Here is a 10,660-nt window from a genome sequence, read left to right as displayed (position 1 = left end):
ACCACCACACCCCTCCCCACACTTTTAGGTCATTATTTCAGATACCACTCTGGTCCCCTCTCTGGATATCCACCTACTAAATGAAGAACTGCTGGCCACCTACTTCACCACAGCAATACTTCCTGCCCTTACATCTTACAGACTTTTGCTAATCTCCACACTCAAGGTGAGTAGAACATGGAGCATGTAGAGTCAAGCCTTTATTAAATACTGAAAAGGCAACATTAACAAAATGGGGGGGGGCGGCAAGGAGGAGAAAAAAAAAGAAAAGAAAAGAAAAGAAAAGAAAAGAAGGGACTTCCCTGGTGGCGCAGTGGTTAAGAATCTGCCTGCCAATGCAGGGGACGCGGGTTCGAGCCCTGGTCTGGGAAGATCCCACATGCCACGGAGCAACTAAGCCCATGTGCTACAGCTACTGAGCCTGTGTTCTAGAACTTGTGCTCTGCAACAAGAGAAGCCACTGCAATGAGAAGCCCGTGCGTGCACCGCAATGAAGAGTAACCCCCGCTTGCCACAACTAGGGAAAGCCTGCACCCAGCAATGAAAATCCAACGCAGCCAAAGATAAAGAAAAGAAATTTATTTAAAAAAAGAAAAAAAAAAAAAAAAGGAAAGGAGGGAAGGGAGGGAAAGGAAGGAAGAAAGGAAGGAAGGAAAAGAATAATCAGATAAGGAGGCTGGAACATGAAGAAAGAGAAAAGAGTTACAGCATTATGGGCTTCGTATTCTAGAAATTTCCACCATAGCATTAAGGTCCAATTCAACTGTTCCCATCTTATGAAGCCTTCCCAAATGTACCTTCACCAGTACAACTAATTGATTTCTCCTCCAAATTTCCATAGCTTTTTTAGCATGATTCCTAACAGTAATTTTTGCTTTATGTCAGGGGTATAGCAAATATGTCAAGCTTTGCAGGCCATATAGTTTCTGCTGCAGTGCTTCAACTCTACCATTTTAGCATGAAAGCAGCCATTAAATCAATGGGCATGGCTGTGTTCCAATAAAATTTATTTACAAAAACAGGTGGCAGGCTGGATTTGGTTCATGGACCATAATTTGCCAACCCATGTTTGATATCATGATTATCTGTGTATGTGTCATCTCCCACTCAGCCTGTGAGTTCTTCAGCATATCACATCCATGTCTGAATTCTCTGTGATTCACTCACAGAGTAAGTGCTGTGGACTGAATGTGTCGTCCCCCGCCCCCAAGTTCATATGTTGCAGCCTATTAGGAGCTGGGGACTCTCAGAGGTGATTAGGTCATGAGGGTGGAGCTCTCATGATGGGATTAGTGTGATTACAAAAGAAACCCCAGAGAGCCCTCTCTCCTCTTCCACCATGTGAGGACATGGCTAGAAGACAGCCATCTGTGAACTAGGAAGAAAGCTCTCACCAGACACTGAATCTAACAGTGCCTTGATCTTGGATTTCCCAGACTTCAAAACTGTGAGAAATAAATTTCTGTTGTTTATAAGCCACCCAGTCTATAAGATTTTTGGTATAGTAGCTGCCAAAAATAGACTAAAGAGACTAAAGAAAAGACTAAAACAATACAGGATCAATAAATGCAGAATATATAAACTGACAGAAGCTATCAGAAGGAGCACCACCTCATGCCTTGCTAAAGTCCAGGTATACTACGACCACCAGGCTTCTCTCATGTAGTCTAGGACCCTGTCAGAAAGAGAACAAGAGTCATCTAACATGAATGCCTGCTAGATCCTAGTGATACCTGCCTGAACTTCTGAACTAACTTGCTTGATTAACATCGAGATTGCTAGCACATACCATGTGGGCTCCACCTTCTGGTGCCCCCAGTCTGAATACTGCAAAGTGTATACATCTGCCCCCTTCTAGTCTTTTGGGACGTCTTTTTTTCATAATTGTTCAGCAATTATGAGCAGCAGTTCAGGTAACTCATAGGGAAGATCTTCCGTGGTCCTGAGTATAACACAGTCACTTTTTAAAAGCCAGAAGTCCTATTGTTATACCACCTCCCATCTCCACCCCCTCAAACCTTTACCACTGTCTACTCTACCTTTTGATGTGCAAAGAACATTCTTCACAGCACAAAATAGAGAAAAAACAAAACATGGATAGATAAGATCAAAATTTTTGCTAAACAATCAACATTATGCTAACCATCTTTTATTTGCTCTGAACATGTCTTTAAAAACATCTTTTGTTGTCCTTGTCATTTTTCCAAGTTTCAACTCATTGGAGATTTTAGCTTCCGTGACACCATTCTGACAGATACATACTACCCTCTTACCATTACCCATGTATATACCATTTCCTTTCATCTCTTTTATTACATAGATACGTTTGAAGAATCTTAACTCTGCTTCTTCAGGTACCTCCATTTGCTCATTTAGATCATTAGCAATTGGACAATCACAGTGGTAGCTCTGCATTATAGGAGGGGCCTAGGGATAGTAGTAATCTGACCGAAATAAGAGCTGGGTCTTACTTTGAGGTCACAATAATAATAAGCAAATATCTTTTTACCTATATTGTGTTATAGATCAATAAAAACAGTAATATTAATAAATATGCTTTCACACTTTAAATGAGATTAATAAAATACCTATTATCCATATCAATAAATAATATTTTATTACTATTCCCATTACTAGAGCTTTGTAGGGGCTAATGGAGATTAGTGAGGGAGGTCTCGTCCAAGGCTCCCTTTGGTACCACCTCTTCAGAGTTAGAATTGCATTTTTCTGAGCTTCCCATTTCTTGGGCCATCCTACCTCTCTGGGTATAATTCCATTAAAATGCCCAGGCCTTTCATTTCTCTGAACTTTTCGACATCTCTGGCACAGTCTGGTTGTGCCTGCCCTCCCTGGAAACATGAACTCTTTGCCACGGGAGACCTCCTCCTCTGGACCTTCTCTATCCCTCCCATGGCACTAACCAGTGCCTCCTTAGCAGTCTGATTTAGAACCAGAATGGTAGTTTCCTTCTGACTTCCTTTCTTTTTCAATAGGGAAAAAAAATCAGGTTAAAAATGTTGGAGATTCTTTCCTTTGGGCCAAAAGTGGCTTCAGCAGACACCCAGAAAATGAAAGGTCCCCTTACTACCAGATCTTGGGCTATGTCAACGGCCATGTTTTTCATAACCTTAAAGGAATAACCACTTCTAAAAGTGCCATTTTTACCCACACACACACACACAAAATCATCAGAAGTAGATGAGCATATTTAAGAAAACAATCTTTTGCACACTACAGGATAACATATTTCCCAAGTGAATTTGTCAGCCACCATTCTAGGTACCAGGGCAGCCAGTTCTGAGCTTCTTCAAGAGTGCACTTCCATGCTCCATGAGGGTCCAATACAATTCCTCTAGTTCTCTTGTTCTACTTCTTTCATTTATTCTCAGCCATTTACATTCTCCAAAAGAACACCTACCTCCAAGTATATCCATATCTATGTAGGTATAAAACTTCTTTATATTATTCAAACTCCCCTCTTTGTTGTAATGTGATTCACTTTCCCATCACTGTGTCCTAAAATTGAGTCCTATTCCAGTAAGTTTGGGGGATACCTCTGAGAAAAACAGATTCCTTTTCATTTGAGTAATGTGACCTTGATACTTTTCCAACAGTCTGCCATTAAGGAATATTAAATCCTATTGTAGAAATCCAAGGCCAACGGTTTACCCAAAGATCTTCTCTCTCTTCCAATGTCAAAATAGATGCCAAGTAGAAAAAACACCAGGCTTGTGGTAGCAGACTCCATATGGGCACACGTGTGCATATGTACACATGTGCGTGCACACACACAATGCATCACGCCTCTGAGCATCACACTGTTGTACACTTCATTCCCAAAGTGAATTTGGCCTGGTCCTATGTAACCAATAGAATGTGGTAGAAGTAATGCTGTGTGCCTTCCGAGGCTAGGTCATAAGAAGGCTCACAGCTTCCTTCTTGCTTTTGAGGAACATTTCTTCTGAGAAAAACCACCCACTATGTAAGAAGTCCAACTATACTGAGATCCTCATCTGTGAGGAACCCCAAGATAACCATGCAGAGACTATGTGGAAAGACGAATGCCTGGCCAGCCTCAAGCTGTTGTAGATGTCCTAGATGTTTGAGGGAAAAAGCCATCTTTAAAATACGCCTTCCAGCCCAGCTGAACCTTCAGATGGCTACAGCCCTAACCACAATCTGCCTGCAAGCAAGAACCAAGGTGACTCCATAATTGGAAGAGATAATAATCATTTGTTATTTTAAACCACTAAGTTTTGGAGTGGCTCGTTATGCAGCAATGGATAACCAGAACAACATTCCATGTACTTACTTCAAATGCCCAAGTTTCCATAAACCTCAAAGGCATTTCCAAGTTCTCTTCTGTAAGTGTCATTTGTCCCCGCAAAAAAATTACCAGGAGTGGGTATTTTTCAGAAAACAATCCTGTTTTCCAGGATTGTGTACCTGTTTCCCAATTGAACCTGTTCAGCTTGCTCTGTTCCTGCCTCCCCATTAACAGGAAATCAGCAACACCACAACTTTTCATTCCGGGCCAGTGAGAGGTGGCTGGCAAAGCTTAGGACTCTTCCTGGTTGGCATATACTCTTCCTCCAAACATCCAGCTCCCCTCTGTAGGTGACCAACACCCATCAGGAGTCTCCTGCCTCATCTGTCTCCTCTGTCCCGTCTTCTGCTTTCCAAACCCCTGGTGCTGATTTTGATCCCTCCCACCTTAGCATAACTACTGTCTCCCTGCTTTTCCTTCTCTCTCACAACCTCACGTACAGCCCCACTTTCCAAGCCTCTTCACTTTCAAGTATAGACATCAGCTTAGGGTTTACCCTCACCTCACTAGGGTTCATCCCAGGCAGGAAGACAAACACTCCTTCCGATCTCCTCAGTCCTCTCAATGGAGTCTGATCTCTTTTCTGGGCTTCATTCTTTATGGGATCCCCTTCTTTAATGGTGGCAGGTGCCCATCCCCTGCACCATCCCTGATGGGTTCTGAGAGCTGCTACCCTGCTTTGTCTCACACAATCCTATGATGCTTCCTCCCATCTCTGACCTGGACTCCCCTTCCCCACACTTATCAGTATGTATCCTTGCTCCAGGCCACCTGCCCAAGTCCCAGCCTGTTTTCTTGATTCAATCTTAGTGCCTCAGTCCAGACAGGGTCCCAGAAGGAAGAATTTCTCCCTCAAGACTATAGCCCTTGCTCAACTCCTGCCACTTCGACATCTAACCCAAGTCCCCCTCTCTCCAGCTCTCTGCTTTCTGCATACACTCATTCTCACTCAGCTGGAAATTTCCTCTGCCTTGGCTCAGACACCAACTGAGCATCACACTGTTGTACACTTCCCATTACACATAACTCCCTTTGAGAGTTATGCAGAAATATGTTGGAGCAAAGTACAAGAGAGTGACAGAGCCTCAGTCCAGGTCAGTCCAGATCTTCACCCACATCTGAACAGGCTTATCTGATTCAAGGAATGTTAACAAGGAAAGCACTAAGAAGAGAAATATTTTACATATGCATAGCACTTATCACTATAACATACACATTACATATTTAACTTATCTTGCTTATTGTATATCTCCCTTCATTAGAATGCAAATTTCATGAAAACACAGATTTTTGCTTTATTCACTACTGTTTCCCAAGTGTTGAGAAGAGTGCCTAACACATAGTAGGTACTCAATAAATATTTGGTGAATGAGTGTATATTCACAGTCTCAATCAGAAATCCTGTTTCCTGTGGGCTCACAGATGCCCAGTTTTTATATTAAGGTTTTTTTGTTTCATTCAAGAGAAACCATTTCTGGTTCAGTTAAACAAAGGGGGATTTATCGGGATGCTATCATGGAGCTCTCAGATTTGTCAAAGATAGGAGAAACAGACTTGGAAAACAACTGTCACTCTGATGGCCAGAAAAGGGGAGTGACCAGAACATCCTGATCATACTGGAAATAAAGGACTCCAAACTTTTCCAGTGTTTTTGCCTCTACTGAAGAGTCCAATTCCAGAGAGGAGCTATGTCAGATCAGGGATTAGCCCCTTGGACACTGAAGGATAGCATCAGACTACAGACAATAGGGCAGGGGTCCATTCCCCAAGGAATTTGTTAGGAAAGAGAAATTAATTCTGAGCAACCAAATACAAAACTCTCCAATCAAAGGATCATGCAATTAAACTTGGGTTTAGCAACTCCGACACCCTCACTAATTCTTAAACTGCTTTCCTGCTAAGAAGAGAATTTTCATGTATTTTCTTCCACTACTGCATGCTTAGATAAGCAAAACCAAACTGTATTAGAAACTTACTAAAAACACTGTAAAACTGTTTTAAATGCAGTTTCAATAAACTTTAGGAGTCAATACTATAAAGACTTGAAATATACTGATTCATTAAAAAAACGCTCCCACTTAGAACCTTCTGTAGTGGCCAATCACAACTTCGGGCTGCTTTGATTTTCGACACTGGCCACTGTGGCCCAGCCATTTAATCTTATAATCAACATCAATCACGAATTTTTATTACAACATTTTGCAGATTGAGCAAAAAATATTTCTCCTGAGGACAAATTAGGCACCCCAAAGTGACTCTTGCAAATAAATACTGTTGGCCATTACTTGCTGTGCTACAGTTCACTCACAGCAATTCATTCTATAAGTGCCACAGAAGTGAAAAGCAACTGTATAATTTTTAAAAATAAAAGAAATATCCAAAGAGATTCATATAATATAATGGCTATCTGGTGACTGAGTAAAGATTTTTAGTGGTTCAATGACAACATGTACTTTCATTTATGCCTCCAATGGTTGTCATCCAGAAGATATTAAGTGTGTCCAAATATCCTTCAAGACAGATCATAACTCACCATTAAGATGATGCAAGGCCCCATTAGGCTGACAGGCAGACTTCCCCATTGGTTCAAGGTGCTCATCCCTCAGCTTGCACTCAATACTGAAAAAGTAATGGCCAAACAGAAGACACTATGCAGAATGGCTAATTGCCAGACAGACCACCAATAAATCAGCTTGACCCCATTAATAAGTAATGGTGCTCAATTTACTGTTAATTCAGATACTCCCTGCAAACCCAGGGAGCTCTTTAAAAGTAACTGCAGTAATAATTCCCCTTTATGTAAGTCAAATAAAATTAGCATTTAATCCTGAGGTTGTATCCTATAGAAATAATCATTATGATAGATTATTTAAATATTTCTCCACACAGGTTCCAGGATTCCCCCGTCCTGGGTTCAATATTCCTGCTTGGCTATCAATATACCATTCAGCTTGCTGTCTCTGAGTTCCCATGCTGCTGTTGGTAAACAGGAAAGCCCAAAATATTCCATAAATAATACTTAAGTCCAGATTGAATCACTATTGACTATAATAACAAAATGGTTTGTTTCCTCAGACAATCTCTACATACTTGATTCTCCAGGTTTCACCACGAATGACACAAGAAGGATACAAAAAATTGTTTTTAAACAAGAAGGATATATATAAGTATTCAATAGGGAATCCAAGGGTTCACTGCTAATTTCTGTGAAGTAGAAGGTAGTTTTCTCCTTTAATCTTGTAGTTTTTCCTCCCAGAAAGTACTCATATATTTTGCTCTTTTTTCCTCCTACCATGTGGAAGAAATGATGAGACAGGATCAGTCCCTGGAGACTGACATGTCCAAAGCCAATCTGAACACCTGCTACCACACTGGTCAAAAATAGAGTAAAAAGAATGTTTGCATTTCTATAGCATCTTTTTCTTCCCACGCATTACCAGGACTTTATCTCAAGCAAAGGACTTCAGTATCAACACTTGAAAACATCCCACTTCCCTCCCAGGATTGTTGTGAGAAACAAATGAGATGACACAAGCAATGGTCCTCTGTAGATCAGTAAAATGTCATACACATGCTGGACATGTGTAGGATATTATTAATACAATTTAGAGATAACAATAATATGCATTTAAACTCTCCATAAAAATAGCCCTCCATGGTCCATTAATCCAAGCCCTGTCTGTAGCCTGGTATTTATATGTGCAGCACATTCTCTGAGAGCTATTCTGAAGTGAATGCATACATTTTAAAAATATAATGACTTCCAACTTCCAAATTACGAATTTTTTTTTTTTTTGGCCGTATGCGGGCCTCTCACTGCTGTGGCCTCTCCCGTTGCGGAGCACAGGCTCCGGACGCGCAGGCTCAGTGGCCATGGCCCACGGGCCCAGCCATTCCGTGGCATGTGGGATCCTCCCAGACTGGGGCACGAACCCATGTTCCCTGCATCAGCAGGCGGACTCTCAACCACTGCGCCACCAGGGAAGCCCATGAATTATTTTTAGAAGACCACAATGGCTATCATAATGGGTAACATATTTAAATAACAATATAAGCTTTTCAAAAACTGTATTAAGAAATGTTTGCAATGATTGTTTTGTTGGTCTTCAAAGGGTCGAGCTAATATATACCACAATTTGACCTATAAGAGTCTTCTTTTCTCCAAGTAGCCCAGAGGGCACCTACCAGGCTCTTATTTTCTTGGATCTGAATCTTGTAATATGGCCCCACCTTCTACTACCAATATGAACCACATGGATAACTCAATAAAGTCAGTGCCGGGGAAGACAGTGAGATCCAAGCATGGTGAATTTCTAGCACATTAACTACAAGAATTATTGTTGGTTTCAGTGTTGCTCTCAGTGTTCAGATATTTTAAAATAATTACATAAAAATTTTCTCATTTTTTCTTCAGTAGTTGAAATCTTTTTTAAAAAAGATCAGGACCTTTTGTTCAAATCAATAACTAGCTTATGATGTGCACAAATTTGCTTGAGTTCAAAAGGCTCAAAGTCTAAGTATACAAAATAAATGAATCAGCGCTATAACTCTAAAGTGCATTTAAACTCAATACTCAAGACATGAAGAATATTTTCCTACCATCTCTCAAATCAAGTTAACATCCTGGATTAGAGAAATTAAATATTCAAATAACAATTCCTAATGTGAGCTCTTGGAGATAGACATGATCAACCAGGGATGAACTCAGATTCTCCACAAGGCCAGGTGAAGAATGCAGCTCACCAGCCTTTGGGGCAGGCTCATCATAAGGACATGTGTCATCACATGTGCCCAGCACATCTCATATCCACCAAAGCACTGGCTTTGCCCATCACCACACAAAATCCTAGGAAGACCCAACAGATTGTGACAACTGCACAGATAGGGCCAAGTTCCCCAACTTGTTTCATGTCTGTTGTATTATATATTATACATTTCCAACACTGAGCCAGGGAAGCTTGCTAGTGACACAAATACAAAAAGCTGCAATTTACTTGGTTTTTTCCTCAGAATCAGGGTTTCCCAAAGGGTGGCAAATGTGCCATAATTTTAACCAATACCTGGACAAACTTTAAAATGAAATTAGTAGTCATAATTATTTTCATAGACATTTAAAAATACAACCAGCACATCAAACTCATATTTTTATTATTAAGATGTGAGTATTAGATTCTTTAAAATTTTTAATTCAAATTTAAGTTGATATTTTTAACGTGTAAATTTAAATTTAATTTTTTTTAAGAATAGTACAATCCTAACCTATATAAGAAAAGAATCTAAAAATGAATGATTTTATATATATAGGTATAACTGATTCACTTTGCTGTACATCTGAAACTAACACAACATTGTAAATCAACTATACTCCAATAAAATTAAAATTTTTAAAAACTTTAAAGAATGTAATAGTATGTAGATATAGTAAAAAGGGTGCTGGTGGGCTTGCAAATTTCTGAATATTTAGAAATGCCAGGACTTTTTCTGTTACTAAAAATGTATTTATTTTTAATATCTAATAGTTTAGGATGCAGAAAGCTTAAATTGAGAAATTTACAGGTGTAAGTAGTATTGGGGATTTTTCCTCCTCTAGTTCCCTTAATGGCCTACTCAGTGACAGAGTGAATGTCAGTAGAAACTCTGATGTTTCTGTGTGCTAAACTGCGACTACAGACATTTATATATATATAGAAACATTCAAGCTTAAAATTGTGGCCCTGCACTGTGCAGATTAAAAAAACAAAACAAAACACAACATAGGCTTCTAAGGCCCTACTGGGCTGAGTGACTGAGATCTGCGGCAGGTGCTCTGAGCCTTCTCTGGAGCTTATCTGCAAAACAGGGGCAACAATAATCCCTACTTTTAGCAGGTCATGGTTGAGTGGAAAGGAATGATTTACAAAGAGGCATTTATATATATATATTACATGTATATATATACATATATAATTGTGTTACTATTAAAACCTTTATTATGGAGAAGCCCCACAGTTCTCCAAAAGGATTTAAAAAAAAAAAAAAACATACTTCTCTGTCCCTCATTTTAGACTGCAGTCAAGTTCACCTCCAGGGAGTTCAGAGTAAAGGACTCCAGGGCCAGACCCATGTGCCACTGCACTCAGAACCAGCACCTGCACCCAGCAGGCTGGGATCTGCCAATAGGTTCCCAATAGTTACAGGGCATCAGCTCTCAACTTCCCAGCTTTTTGACCTGTGATGAAGTCTACAGAGCAATAAAGCCCAGAGCTCTGGAAGAGAACCAAGGGCTACAGTACAGGATCTGCACTGGTGGCACAGGAAGGCAGGCTCATTGAGGGAGCTCCTGTGACAGCTGGG

This window comes from Phocoena phocoena, chromosome 4 (genome assembly GCF_963924675.1).
Source record: "Phocoena phocoena chromosome 4, mPhoPho1.1, whole genome shotgun sequence".
Classification (NCBI taxonomy): Eukaryota; Metazoa; Chordata; class Mammalia; order Artiodactyla; family Phocoenidae; genus Phocoena; species Phocoena phocoena.
This window is presented reverse-complemented; position numbering follows the sequence as displayed.